At 46.9% G+C, this 13,939-nt stretch overlaps 1 protein-coding gene across 24 annotated transcripts in view; it reads right to left on the bottom strand.

The window, feature by feature from the left end:
- Positions 1 to 13,939, bottom strand: part of LDB3 (LIM domain binding 3) — a 530,539-nt gene that overhangs the window by 301,719 nt on the left and 214,881 nt on the right. The gene's annotated exons all lie outside the window — the stretch shown is intronic.

Genomic DNA, 13,939 nt, shown 5'->3' with positions numbered 1-13,939 from the left:
CCAGTGGTGGGGCATGATCGTATTTTGATTTCATTCTAACTTCGTGTATTGCCACTGGTTTGTCACTGGAGTGCCAGACTCCTCTGGGGCATGGGTACCTGCAGTAAAAGAGGAAATAAAAATATCTGGTGGACAGTCCACTCTCCTGGGCACAGTTGCTCCGTGAAATATGGTCTTCACTGGTTTGACCCTCTTTGGTTCGTGTTCCACATTTTCAGGCCCACCCCCTCCAGTGAGCATTTGTGGTGCAAAAGAAGGTCAATTAATTTTAAAGCATATTCTCAAGCCATTTGGTGGTGTAGAACGGGTGCCTATTGAAATCAGAACCATCTACCAGATCAGGGGAGATTAAATGTACTTTTATCGAGTCCCAGGGATCAGTCAGGATTGTGTGGCTTTTAAATGAGATAATGTCTTAGTAAACAATTGACTGTCAATCTCACACATGCCTAATCCAATGAAGGACCTTATTCCTCTGCAAGTCATTCTGTTCTTATGTCTCACATGGAAGTTTCTGAACTTTGATCATATAGACTGGATAACCTCCTTGATGTGTGGTCTTTCCCTCCTGAAATAATGGACGTGTTCCACAGAAGAGACTAATGAGCTATAGGTTTGCATTCCTCAATGAATGCTTGCTGACGGCGCATACAGCGTGCCGGTTGGCATAGTTTTTAATGGACCTTGTTTTCTAGTAACCAAAAGTCTGGTCTTAGCATATGTGTTCTGATTTTGGCCAATGGTCAGCTTTTGCTTTATAGTGCGGTCTGGGATAGATCTTAATAGTTCTGGGTTGAGTCTGCAGTTGGCTTTTGTAGGTTTTTGTGCAAGGTTAGAACCCCCGATAGTTTGCTGACAGAGTTTGTAACGTCTAACAGGATTTCCTTTAAGGAGGTGACCTCATTTCTCAAGGCTATACTTTAGTTGATGTCTTCCTTTAGTGTAGGAATATCTTCGGCCACAACTTTGGAAATAGGAAGGGTTTGGGCTGACTGTGGCGGGTCCGTTGGCAAATATGGCTTCCTGTAGAACTGAGAACCAATTTGAATATTCAAATTTTACATGGGAATAAAGATCCTTCTTGTTCAAAAAACATGACTTGAGGCTGATTCTACTTTGTCAGGGGTATCTGTAGATGTGTTGCTTGAGTTCTTCTTCAGCCTGGGTTTCATTTTAAACAGGTCCAGTACCTTACCGCCCTTATTTTCTTTGCCTATGCTTATGTCCTTGCCTTTCAATATGGTCGCTACTTCTTCAATCAATGTGTCAATTTCACTGGTGACACAGTTCGACACCCTATTAGTTGACAGTTTAGGGATTTGGGGGATTTTTGATTGTGTGCCCACCCCCGTTGGGCTGTTTTGAGCCGTTTGTTTCCCCCTCATTAAAGTCAGTTCAGAAAAGACCAAATTCAATGTAATGCCACTAAATAATCCCCCCCAAAAATACTTGGAGCTAAGGGGGAGGGGGGGGGGGGGGGTGACCCAACCCAGCCTCCTTGGGGCTCTGACCAGTGAGGATGGGCCCGCCCTAGGCCCGGGTGAGCGGGAGCCCGCAGTGCGCTTTCAAGCACTGGGCAGGGCGAGTCCTCCTCTTCCCATTTGCTGGATGCTGGGGCCTCCTGGCGCAATGGTGTCTGGGACCCAAAGTCCCTAGCAGCAAGCTACTGGTCTGGTTGGCTGTTCTCCTGGACCAGATAACTCCATTTGACACTTAGTGCTTTTTGGTGCCCCTTTTACCTAATACTTTGAAATTGCACATTTCCAGTTCTACTGATTGCGTTTTAGCCATTATGGTATCATTTTGTTTATTAACATTTACTTGAAATTACTAAATTGGTGTGGGATTTTTCTTATGCAGTGCTTTCACTTTCTTACTGTTTGAGTGTTGCATAAGTATTTTACACATTGCCTCCAGGTTAAGCCTGACTGCTTTTGTGCCAAGCTACCTAAGAGTTAAGCACAGGATAATTTAGTGACTTTTGTGGTTTCTTTTGACAGGCATTTTGGTTATTGCTTGAGGAGGTTTAATCCCTCCTTCAACGAAAAACTCAATTTCCCGCAGTGTTGAATAGGTCATTGCTTTCGTTTATCATACAGAATTCCATTCAGGTGATGTAAAATGCAGGAGCCATGCGCGCTAAAATGTCACCAGACAAATAAGTAAGGAGTCAAATGTAGAATCTCTGCTGTCTCATCTCACCAAGAAATACTGGAGGCATTCTGCCAATCTCCGCCCAATGAAAGCTGTGGGCTTGATTGCGACTTTGGCGATGCAGCGCCGGGTGTGCCCCGCTGCCAGTGCCAAACCTGTGGTCAGGCTTCCTGCCACATTTGGAGTTTCCTCCTGTCTGGCAGGCTTTATTTTTGACGTTCCCACAGTGAAGCCCTGAAAATTGGCATGCAATGGGAACGTCAAAAACAGTTCCTGCACGGCATGGACAAAACAATACATGCCATGCAGTAACTGGGGTGCATGCACACAGGAGGGGGTACACAGTCGAGGAGGCACGGGGTCCCTGCAGAACCCCCCTTTGCATTCTCTCTGTTACAATGTTTATGGAGGAGGAACCCCATGACACCGCCGACGGAGACGAAACTCGTAATATGCTTGGCGGGACCGCGGAGGCCCCTGCAAGCATATTGTAGCCTCCTGACCACTGCAACCACACCAGGGAACTGCGGTTCCCTGGAGAATGCAGCAGGGCTGTGGCTGTCCCACCACCGTAGTCGTAATAGGGTGATTGAGAGGCTGCCACCCCAGTGCCCCTGCAAGTCTGGCGTTCTGTGGAACCCCAAACTCGTAATCAGGGCCTATGTTTGAAAAATACCTGTTTTCGTGCCATTCTCAGCCCTGGCCCCCATGGCCTCTCACCCACTTAATGCCACCACATGGAAATCAGAAAACCATACCTGATTTCCTGCCACTCTCTCTCTTCAATCTCACCTCACCAGCTCAAACAAACAAATATATCATTAGCCTCCACCATCCTCTCCACCTCCCTCTCGCCCTGCTTCAGGTTGTATCAGCAAACCTCCACAAAATGATGAAATTACAATACATGGTTGCCTACGAGCCTGTATCACCTTCTTCTGTGCTTTTCCTCCCCTTCCCTCCTAATGCTGTGCTTTGCTCCCAGACTCAAAAAGTGCATGGACAGCTACTATGCTCACAGTGACAGAGCCCTTGAAAAGAACAGGCACCTTGCTCTTGCTTTCTTCATTTATCAATAGACCCAGGAAAGGCAACGTATGGCAGAGAGTAGTGCACTGCTTCTCCTCCACTATCTTCCCCTTGCCTCCAACTTGGCCAGACCTGAGGGATGCAGATGAAGATGGTGGGAAAAAGCTCAATATATGTTGCCTTTTCTCCACTTGCCTAGGTTTGTTAAGAACAGGGCAATAGAGTAGGTGCTGGCGGCAGCAGCAGCCTTTAACCGCAACCCTTGATCCCGGAGATCCCTGATTGTCAGTGGAAGTTAGGTCATCTCACTGTGAAACCACAGCAACTCTTGTTATGTATAATGGCTTCTTGTGGAATTCATATTCATGAACGGATCGTGATATATGGCGGTGTGAAGTACAGTGAGTCTTCAACAAGCTTTTAGATGTGTGTGCAATGACCTCAAATGGATCATAAACTAGGACACTTCTTAGATTGTGAAAATCAAAGGATATATTTTTAACTAAGGGCCTTCTTTCAGTTATGCCACCCTTGTAACTATACCTTCCAAAGAGGAGGGGAAAACACAATAGCTCTCGATTTTTCTATTCTGGATTAACCATAAATCATCACATTTCAGTGGTAATGCGAGAACAGTGTATACAATCGAACACTGTGTCGCTACTCTGCTGCCTCGGAGCCTGACTAGAGTGGTAGAGAGGGAGATTTAATATAGCATGTAAACAGGTCCAGTTAACATTTTGCATGAAAAAGTAAGTCACCTAGAAATGCCTGCTTTTTTATTTGACAATCCTTGAGCTACACTAACCTCATTAGTAATGGCTCATTTATGAAAACTGCATGGGAAGTGGTGGCTGGTTTGTTTCACGGTAGGATAGCTCTCCCTTTATCTTGTATGTTTAGTAGTTTGCTGTGGCACATGCATTGAATCCAGATTTGCTACGAAACCTTTTGCTCACTATGTCTTACTCACTTGGAGTGAGACTATATTACTACTGTATCCCTACTAAGGCGATAGTTACTTGAGTCTCGTAAAGAGGGAGGTGGGGGGGAGTCTACATTTTTTTTTATTCTATCAGGAGCATCCTGACCATGAAATCAACATGGCGGACAGGCACCTTACGTGACAGAGTACAGAAACTAAAATGTGATACGGTCAAGGTGATAAGAACGTATAATAGAATCACTAAAAGATCGCACAAATTACAGTTGTTTGTTTACTTATTCACATTAACTACATTTTTTCCAGCCTGCATGAGAGCAGTTAAGAATTGAATGAGGGCCAATAATTTGCAATGTACCCCAGATAAAACAGTGGTTTCATTACTTGGCCCAGCCCCTGCTGTCAGTTGGGTTGGCAGTGGCCAAGGGAGGTTTCCCGCCCCCTCCTCCAGCCGTAGTGGCCTGGATCCCGGGCATTCAATTTGATTGCCAACTTTGTTTTAAACCTCAAGTATCTTCTGTGGTTAGATCCTGTTTTGGAATTGTGAGGGCTTTAGAAAATGTTTTATATCGACTTCAGCTGGATGTCTAAAGATGAGTAGTTCATGTCCTGGGCACTTCTAGAGTTGACCATGCAAATACGCTATTTCTCAAGTCTCCCAGACAATCTTTTCAAGTGCCTGCAAGTTGTGCAGAATTGTGCAGCATGCCTTTTATTCAAATTATCACGCATGCCTCTATCTCCTCCTATTTGGCAGTTACATTGGCTGCCGATGAGAAAGAGAATTCTGTTTTAAGTCTCTAGTACTTATGAGATGGCCCTCAGTATCTTTCTCAGAGGTCGCGGCCATATCACCCGGTTAGAGGTCTTCGCTCTACTAATGCCCTTCTGATGGCAGTGCCTCGTAATAAATGTGTAAGAAGAGATGGTTCCTCTTTTGTCGTTTAGGTGGTACAGCTCTGGAATCACATTCCTTTTAAGCTCAGTGAAATGGAGAATAAATTGTGTTTTCGAAAAATGTAAAAAACATATTTGTTTATTTTACATTGAACATGCGCACTGGTTTCCTGAGAGCTGGTCATTCATTTATTCATTCAAATTTGAAGTACATGGAGCTAAAATGGTTTTCCCAGAATCATACAGTCTTTTAGTCCAAACCCAGGCGTGGGTCCCATGATCACTGTGTCACTCACTGCAATCAAGTTGCACTTGATTGATGAGCTCCAACCAGAGAGAAAGTCTTCGGTTGCTTGTGTTATGGTTCAGGGAGGACCAGGATTGGCAGTTCAGGTTTGACTGTTCCTATTGGAGCATGGTCAAGGCTAATTTGCATATGGCTGGGCCAAACTGAGGTGGCATGCTGTGCAAACGGCTTGGATGAGGCCCGGGTTAATTACCAGTGGCAGAGATTAATTCAAGCATTCCACTTTCACTTTTCGTAGATTTCAATGTGACGCCCCTAAGTGCTATAAGTATACCCAGCCATGGGTCCCATGATCATTGTGCCACTGGAACCAAGCTGCACCCGACTGACAAACACCAATCAGGTCAAATTCAGCCTGGGGTTGTTTGTGTTTCGGTTCAGGTAGGACCTGGCCTTGTCGTTTGGGCTTCACTGATCCTATTGGAGCACAATCAAGGCTGATTTGCATATGGCTGGAAGCAAAATAACGATTAACTGGAAAGCAGTCTCAGGTAATTACCAGTTACCAGTGGGTGAGATTCATTCAAGCTTTTCATCCATCACTTTTGTTAATAAGCCAGATAAAGAAAGCACTGTGAATATGTAAGTCATTATTTGAAACTTGTATTACACACATTGTAGGATAGGATGACAGATAATGTGCAAAAGATTTAGTTTTAAGATTAAAAAAGTATTTTCAAAATATAGAATTTATCAGTACACAATCAGACTGTACCCAGTGCAAACATGTTTAAGTGCCTAATAAAAGCATGAACTTCAGAATTCAGCTGATTACACCCTTACCTTACATTTCAAAAAGAATAGGTCTTTGTCATTGTGAAGCTTTGAGTGACACCATCAATCAAAGTGAATACTCGCTTCCAAGCGGCCTTTACATTTGTAGTTTACCCAACTGCACACATAACAGTATCCTGGCAAGAAGGCTTGTTTCGTCTTAGGCTCTCTGTCCATCTTTTGATACAATACAGTTGATTCCCTCACTTTCTTTTTGAGACGAGGCATCTCAGCTTCACGAAGTAACTGTTCCAGACAATTGTCTTTTAACAAAGAGTAGGGCAGCAGTGGTTTTTGGTACTGGGTGAGAGGGTTCGCCCTTCTAGTTACCAGCGTCATGGATGGTAATTGCAAGAAGCAATTGCCACACATTTTCCATCATAATATAGAGATACCTTGCCTTGGCTGGCCTCGTCCGTTCGCTGAAATGGACGACTGGCAGCCAGGCAGTTTTAATCAGGCACATGCGCTGTTGTGCATGTGCCAGTTATATGGTACCTGGGCAGGTGGTGTATTTCAAGCAGCCTACGGGCCAGTGGCGTAACGAAAGTTGAAGGGGCCCCCCTGCAAGGTACACACAGGGCCCCCCGCTCCGGAAATAATCCAGAGCTCTTGTGAGTACAGTGCTGAGAGGGCCGCCTGCAGCTCAGGGGGCCCCCCGCACTGCAGGGCATGCAGGGGCCTGTGTTATGCCCCTGATACGGGCTGCCATGCTGTCAGCAGTGTGTAAAGTACTTGGGTGTAGTATCTGGCTGGATACATTCTAGTGTTCCACTGCTGATGTAACCCACACTATTCACCCACCCACCACAGATGTCACCAGTCAGGTGACTCTGTTAACAAAAGGGGCCGGGTGCACGTGCCCTGTGCCAGTTTACAGTGCCATAACCTCTGGTGTCTGTCCTTGCCATCATGTGGGCCTGAGGCCCGACCATACAATGGCGACGAGCGGGTCTGACCCCGCGCGTGTCTAAAGGCAGCAGTTTTGAAGTTCTGCGTGGAGGGGATGTGTAGCCTGTGCCGAAGGCCACCACACTGCTTACAATCACGCTGCCACCAGATGAGCGGAGATGGTGACGTCAGCATGTTTGTGTCCCCGTAACAGCCTGCCCGTTGCAAGCCAGCACACCGACTGATCTGTCTCCAGAAACACGGAGAAGTGGGAGATACAGACTGACAGAGGTGTCCAACCAGAGCGAGAGGCAAGCCATTAGACACACCGCTCACATAGTAACCGTCGCAAGTAAGTGAAGCGCAACTTACTCAGCCACTCAACACAATAGGACTGACCCCCAGTAGAGAGCTACCGTCCTGCAATGATGAGAAAGCAGGCTCACCTCCATCTGACGAGTACCGTGAGGTCTGGGCAGCAGGATACGGCGGCCTGGCGCTCCACCAGCAGGAGGCTCCGAACCGGCATTCCTCACCCCTGTGCTGTACATGTCCTCTCCCGTGTGAAAAGTGAAAGGGGTAGCATTAGAAACCGCAGCACGAGAGGGGCTCATTACCCGATGCCTTCCTGCTGCCGCCGCAGCCCACGGACGGTGACTGCTCTGCCCCCTATGCCACACTCATACCATCAGCAGTGCCTTAGAGAACAAAAAAAACGTACTGGGCCCGGGTGTCAGCGAATGTCCATGATCCCTGTGAGAGTCGGACATGCCAGCAGCAGAAAAATACGAGAGGTGGTCATCCCCATAGGAGGGGAAAGAAGCTCAGATGTCCTAAATCTGCAGCACCGCGTGAAGGGGGCCTGCAGGGCAGGACAAGCGGCAAAAGCACCATCTAGGGGCCGTTCGAGGCACTGTAGCCAGTACACAAGCTGGGACACAAGACTGAAACGTCCATGAAAAAAAAGAGGCTAAAGACACATATGTCCACGCTAGTGCAGAGCCCCGCATGGGAAGCGGTAACACCGCATTTGCAGCAAGTCACGATACCAAACTCCTGACTCTAAAGGCCCACTGGCAAACCCCTGCCTTGGCCTGCAAGAACAGCACCGCACCGCCACCTAGTGGCACCTAATGTCACGTCCACAACAGAGGAAACCGGTTCCGGTGGGAATTAAGAGATACGCAACCAAAAGTAAAGATCACCACACAAGTAGCATAGTCCAGCAAAAGAACCTTCACCCACGAAAGCTGCTCTCTGTTTCCACCCTACGCAAAGTGTTCCTCCCCATGCCGGCAACTGCAGTGGTCTCCTTTGAATTGCCCCCCAATGCCACCTAGTGGCCACTAGGCATCACTGCACCAGTCAAAAAGAAAACGGGATCAACAAGCAAGGAAACGCCAGCAACACTGAAGGCTGTCAGGGCCAAAGGTGAATGTGAAGAGAGCACTGCTTGGCCACCTCAACTCTGCCTCACAAATATGTTAGCAGTATGAGCCCGGCAGCCACACTGAGAAGGAGAAAGATTGGCAGTCAAGGACTCAATCCAGCATTGCCCCAATCAATAGATGCATTCACAATGAATAGGGCCCCACTCAGCAGTCACTCTGCCCACAGCAGAATGAATAAGGAACACGAATGAATGCCATGTCCCCTGGCATGAACAGTGTATGCAGCCTCTTACAAGCTAGAATTTCAGAAGCTAACCTGCACTGCAAGGAGGAGAGAATATTATTGCCTGCAGTGCCCCTGCATTGAACTGAAAGGCTCCAAAAGAAGGGGAGAATCTAAGTTCTCAGCAAAGAGACCCAAGACGCCACACACAGAAGAGCACAAGGAACAGCAGGACCCAGCAAGGGAAGGAGAAATAAAGCAGCATGACCTACTGAATAACAGGTTCCGGTGCTTGTGAGGAGCATCACAGCACTTAATGTCAGAAAGGCTGCCTCAGTCCTCGAGGGAGTAAGAACGCTTCAACATACTCCACTAGAGCCAGTATCCATTGCTGCAACTGCAGGCAGCCAGAGAGCTGTGTTCCCCAGAAAAGGCTCACCGAGATTCAGCCTGAGAAGAAAAGGAAAAGTCCCCGAGGAGATAAGGGAACACAAGGAAGTGCACTGTACACGAACCCCGAGTGGCTGTCTGATGCCACCACAAGCGAAGAAACTGTGACAAACACCCCGGGCGGTGAACAACCACCACCGCAAGGAAGAAGAATGGACACACAAGTATTAGAAGAGGACACCCGAGAAGAGAACCGAGGGCACGAAGCCAGAAGGGCGCAGGAAGAGGCCCCAGTGAAGGTGACTGCACGGACAGGCGCCCAGGAGAGAGACCTCTCCACAGAGAAGTGCACTGCTGAAGATGGAAGGGAGATCCTCCACATCTCCACCATGCCAGCAAGGCCCCGCAGTGGGCCGAAGACAACACAGTGTCCTCCCTCGCACTACCTCAGGACGGAGTCGGCAGTGACCCACGACAGGCAAGAGAGGAGTCGCACACTCCAGGTGGCAGGCCGCCACAGAGACAGGCGCTCTGCCACCATGACGACACGTGACTGGACGTCACGGCGCACAGCGAACAAGGAGCCCGTCTTGCAAAGTGACCAGTCTGGACCAGCGCACCGGAAGGAAGGCAGAAGCAGACGCCACAACGGTGCAGCCTCGAGGCGCAAGCACGACGCCCTTGAGCAAAGAGAAGAGGGACACCGTGAAATCCCTGAGGAGGGGATGATGCCAATGAAAGTCCCCATGAGGAACATGCAAGTCCTATTGACAGGACAGGCCTGCATCATCACCAAGGAGTATCGCACCACCCGAGTGAATCCACACACGCTCCAGACAACCGGAGTTCAACGAGGTGAACCACCCAGGAACCTTCTGTGCACCCCCATCAACCTACAGCCTGCTGAAGTCGAGCACACCCGGACATTGGAAGATCCGCCCTTGGGGACTACACAAGACTTGGCCGTGGCCCTGTTGGGAGTTCTGCAGCTACCCCTAAGCGCGGCCTACGCAAAGGCCCGCACAGCCCACGCAGTCACGTGGCAGTCCAGGGGACAAGGGCCTCAACGGAGTTCCCGTGCGAAGGGAGTCCGAGTAGGAGAGATGCGTCGGCTGCAGCTCCACGTCAGGCGCGGGAAGCAAGGAGATTGTCAGAGGAAGGCGCAGAACCCGAGTCCGGATAGCGAGGATGCCCAGACGGACACACCACCACCGGAGGCTACATGAGCGACTTGGCTGTGAGTCCGTTGGCAGTTCCTCAGCGACGCCTGCACGCGGCTCGCACGAAGACCTGCACGGTCCCATGGCAGCCAGCAGGAAAGCCCTCCAAGAGGCTCCCGTGAGAGAGGAGTCCAGGCGAGAGAGGCAAGTCTGACGTCGCTCAGCAGTCAAGGGTAAAGAAGGTCATCGAGCACGCCACCTCCAAAGGAACGCCTCACTCACAGTGATCGTCTCCAACAGCTGCAGGTTCTGTCATCCACCAAGTCCTGAGCACCTGAGAGACCCTCCAGAGTGGATTCCACCTCGGCTCCAGATGCACCAGCACTAAAAACTCTATACATATACTTCAACACCGCGAGACCAGGCTGGTCTAAATGCGGTCCGATGCTCCAGCGCTGCCTGGCTGATGGCTTGAATAGACTCATGTGGTGCTATGTGTTTGTTTGTTTTATTTCATGTTGGACTTTGTTAAATTTATTTTTTTATTAAAGTTTGGGAGGGATGTAGTATCCGACTGGATACATTCTAGTGTTCCACTGCTGATGTAACCCACACTATTCACCCACCCACCACAGGCGTCACCAGTCAGGTGATTGTTAATAAAAGGGGCCGGGCGCATGTGCCCTGGGCCAGTTTACAGTACCATAACCTCTGGTGTCTGTCCTTGCCATCATGTGGGCCTGAGGCCCGACACTACACTTGGGGTCCCCAGGGACCGCCCAGTTCTGACGCATGCAGCATCGTATTTTAATGGGAGCCCTGGGCGTGTACAGTATCAGTCCTATACTCCAGGGACTGCTTGTCAATTTCAAAGCTTCCTCTCACCAACCCCTCCCTTTCTCATGTGGTCCCTTACTCTCTTCCTTCTCCTTACGTCCTGTCTTTTCTCCCTTTCCCCGCGGCATTCGCTCTCCCTCCCCCTTCCCTTCTGTAGCAGTGGCAGCTGGCATGCATTACGTCAGCATTTTAAATTCTGTCTGCCTGACCAATGCGTCTGAGAGGTGGCCATTTATCCAACATGTACGCAAGTTGCCTAATTAGAACTGTCGTGCTGGTTAAATGGTCACTTTTCAGAAAAATCACTCTTTGTTGCTTCTCAGACCGTCAGAGTTTTTATGCTGCCAGTGCCTAGAACTGTCACCACTGCTGTGTGCTGAGACTTTGAAATAGCTAACTCTAGTAGGGAATGCAGCTTAAGTAAAACTTGAAATTAAAAACAGGAACTAAATCGATAACGTGAATTGCCATAATGTTTTTTCCATTCACTGTTCAGAAATTGATTCCTGTTTTTGCTTATGAATTTAAGGACATAAATATAGGGCCCGACATGGCTCCGTTCAATGTACCTTTTTAATGACACCCTGGTCTGAGAAATCTAGGGTCCCAATCCACTCAAATCCTTGCAGAAAAGTAACCACCAAATGAAAATAAATTGCTTAATATTTTAATGGGAAAATGTAAAACATGCTGTATTGCACATCAGCATTAAAAAGGACCAGTCTTATGTGCTTATAAAGGCATACAGAGACCACAATTTTCCAACGCATAACAATGGTATTGCACGCATTTTTGCCAAAAGACACACAATTAAATAATTAAAAATTGTATATGAATAGTGTGTTTGCTCTCCAAAAGAAGTTGCAGGTAATGTGTCTTCTTGATATATGTAAACTAGCTCCTATCTCTGTAGATATCTAGAAGTGTTGAGCAATTTGATAATTCCCAAATGTTCTGTTTGATTTGTGACCAATAGTTGATGTTTTCAGTTTGACATAATACAGTCACTATTGCTCATAATGTACACAGTCAAAACTTGGCAAGGCACACGCTTAAGCCCTGCAGGTTGTTTAAGCTAATGCAATTGTAAATGCTCTTCCTGCTTTTGATTGGAAACGTCTTAGTATTAATACTCAGAGGAAACTTGACACATCAAAACCTCTATTAGACTAGCCAAATGTGGCTGAAGCATCTAAAATAACTCTAACATTTCCATAGTACTACCTACCCATCCAAGGGATATCAAACCATAAAGGTCCTCTTCACATACAGCTGTCATCTGCCCCAATATCAAAAATGCAGCTGTTAACCAGTCCTGCCTTTCACCAAAAGATGTAAACTTTCTTGGATAGGTTGTTTCACTTTCTCATACTCAGGGGTGTGCAACCTTTTATTTAGGAATTTTGATTTTCAGCCACCCATAGTTTATTAAGTTTCTTACTTTTCTTACATGTACACCATGACAAAATTAACCCAGCATGTTAGTAGCAATGCTAGGAGATTCTGGAAGTGCCTCCCACAAGGTGCAGGAGCTCAGGTGTAAAGTTCTGATAATGTATAATTAGAACTATAGCAGTCCTTCTGCAAAGGACTTGGTGCGATCACGAATAATTAATGATAGCTTCCCCTTTGAGAAAGGTTGAAACAATGACCATTTTGTGGCAGTAAAATGGCAGGTTACATCTACAGATTGAAATTCAAATCCTGGTCTTAAATTAATGTCTGGTGTATTTTTTGTATGTGCCACTCCTGTATTCCATGGTCCTGATAATTATGCAGATACTTGTGCAGTGATTTGTGACACCTAGGTGATGCTCTTCAGTAAGAGGCATGGGAGTGATCCATGCAAATCAGCATCCATAGAGGCATGACTGACCTGGCATTCAAAAAACACTAGGAGAGGATGTGTTGTTAGGACAAAGTTGAAGATTCTGGAACTGGGGAACCAAGTTCGAGTCTCTGCATCGGCTCAATATCCTGTGATTCTGGGCAAATTGCTTAATCTCGCTGTGCCTAAAAAACGGATTTGTGCAGGTAACTGGTTAGGCACAATCCTGTCAAACTCTCATCTTCCATTGTTTGAACAATACTACTTTGAAGCATTTATCCAACCCTTTGCCTTTCTTGACAAATCTGAATCTGCATCTGTGGGAAGACAAAAGTAATAGAATGACCTTGAAGCAGCAGCCTCCAAATTCACTCACTTCCTGTGGTTGCTGCCTTGCCTCAGAATATTCCAACTGCAGCAGATAGTGGAAAGATTATGGTGAAATTTCCATTCTACACATTTTAAAAATGTTCAATGATTACTTGAATCTCCCAAAGTATAGGATGAGGTTAAAAACACAGACAGCCTTATAAATAAATAATTTTATTTCAATAAGTTTTGTTCACAGCATGAGCAACGCAGGCAAATCATATCTAAAGAAAGTGCAGGTAATGTTTGCATACCTGCAATACATTGCCCAGTATTTTTGTGCCTTCAAACATTAATTGTGTTGATAACCAACAGGCATGATCATTAGGAACAAGCTTAGGCTTTACAAATTAGGCAGCTATGCCTCCTGCTTTCCTGCATGAAAAGACAAGGGATTGAAGAGGTGCTAAGGAAACTCTCCAGGAGTAGTTTTGATCAATTTATGACAAAAATAGTGCTGAAAATTGCACCAAAATGCATCCATTTTTTAAAAAAACAATTAGGTGGGAGAACCACCCCGAAACCCCTCATAACCATCAGGCTCACTCGCAATAATTCATTTCTCACGCTTATGACTCACCACTTTCAAATACCTCCAGCTGCAACTAAAGTAGGGGAACCGTTTTTGTTAATGTAAAAACCTGATGAGTACGTTGTTCCCCACAGACCCCACCCAACTCGACCTCCACTGTTTCCCCAAATGACAGCGCTCCCAATTTTGTTCTCAAAATGGCAACATTGCCTTT

This window comes from Triturus cristatus, chromosome 1_2 (assembly GCF_964204655.1).
Source record: "Triturus cristatus chromosome 1_2, aTriCri1.1, whole genome shotgun sequence".
In the NCBI taxonomy this organism is placed as follows: Eukaryota; Metazoa; Chordata; class Amphibia; order Caudata; family Salamandridae; genus Triturus; species Triturus cristatus.
This window is presented reverse-complemented; position numbering and strand designations above follow the sequence as displayed.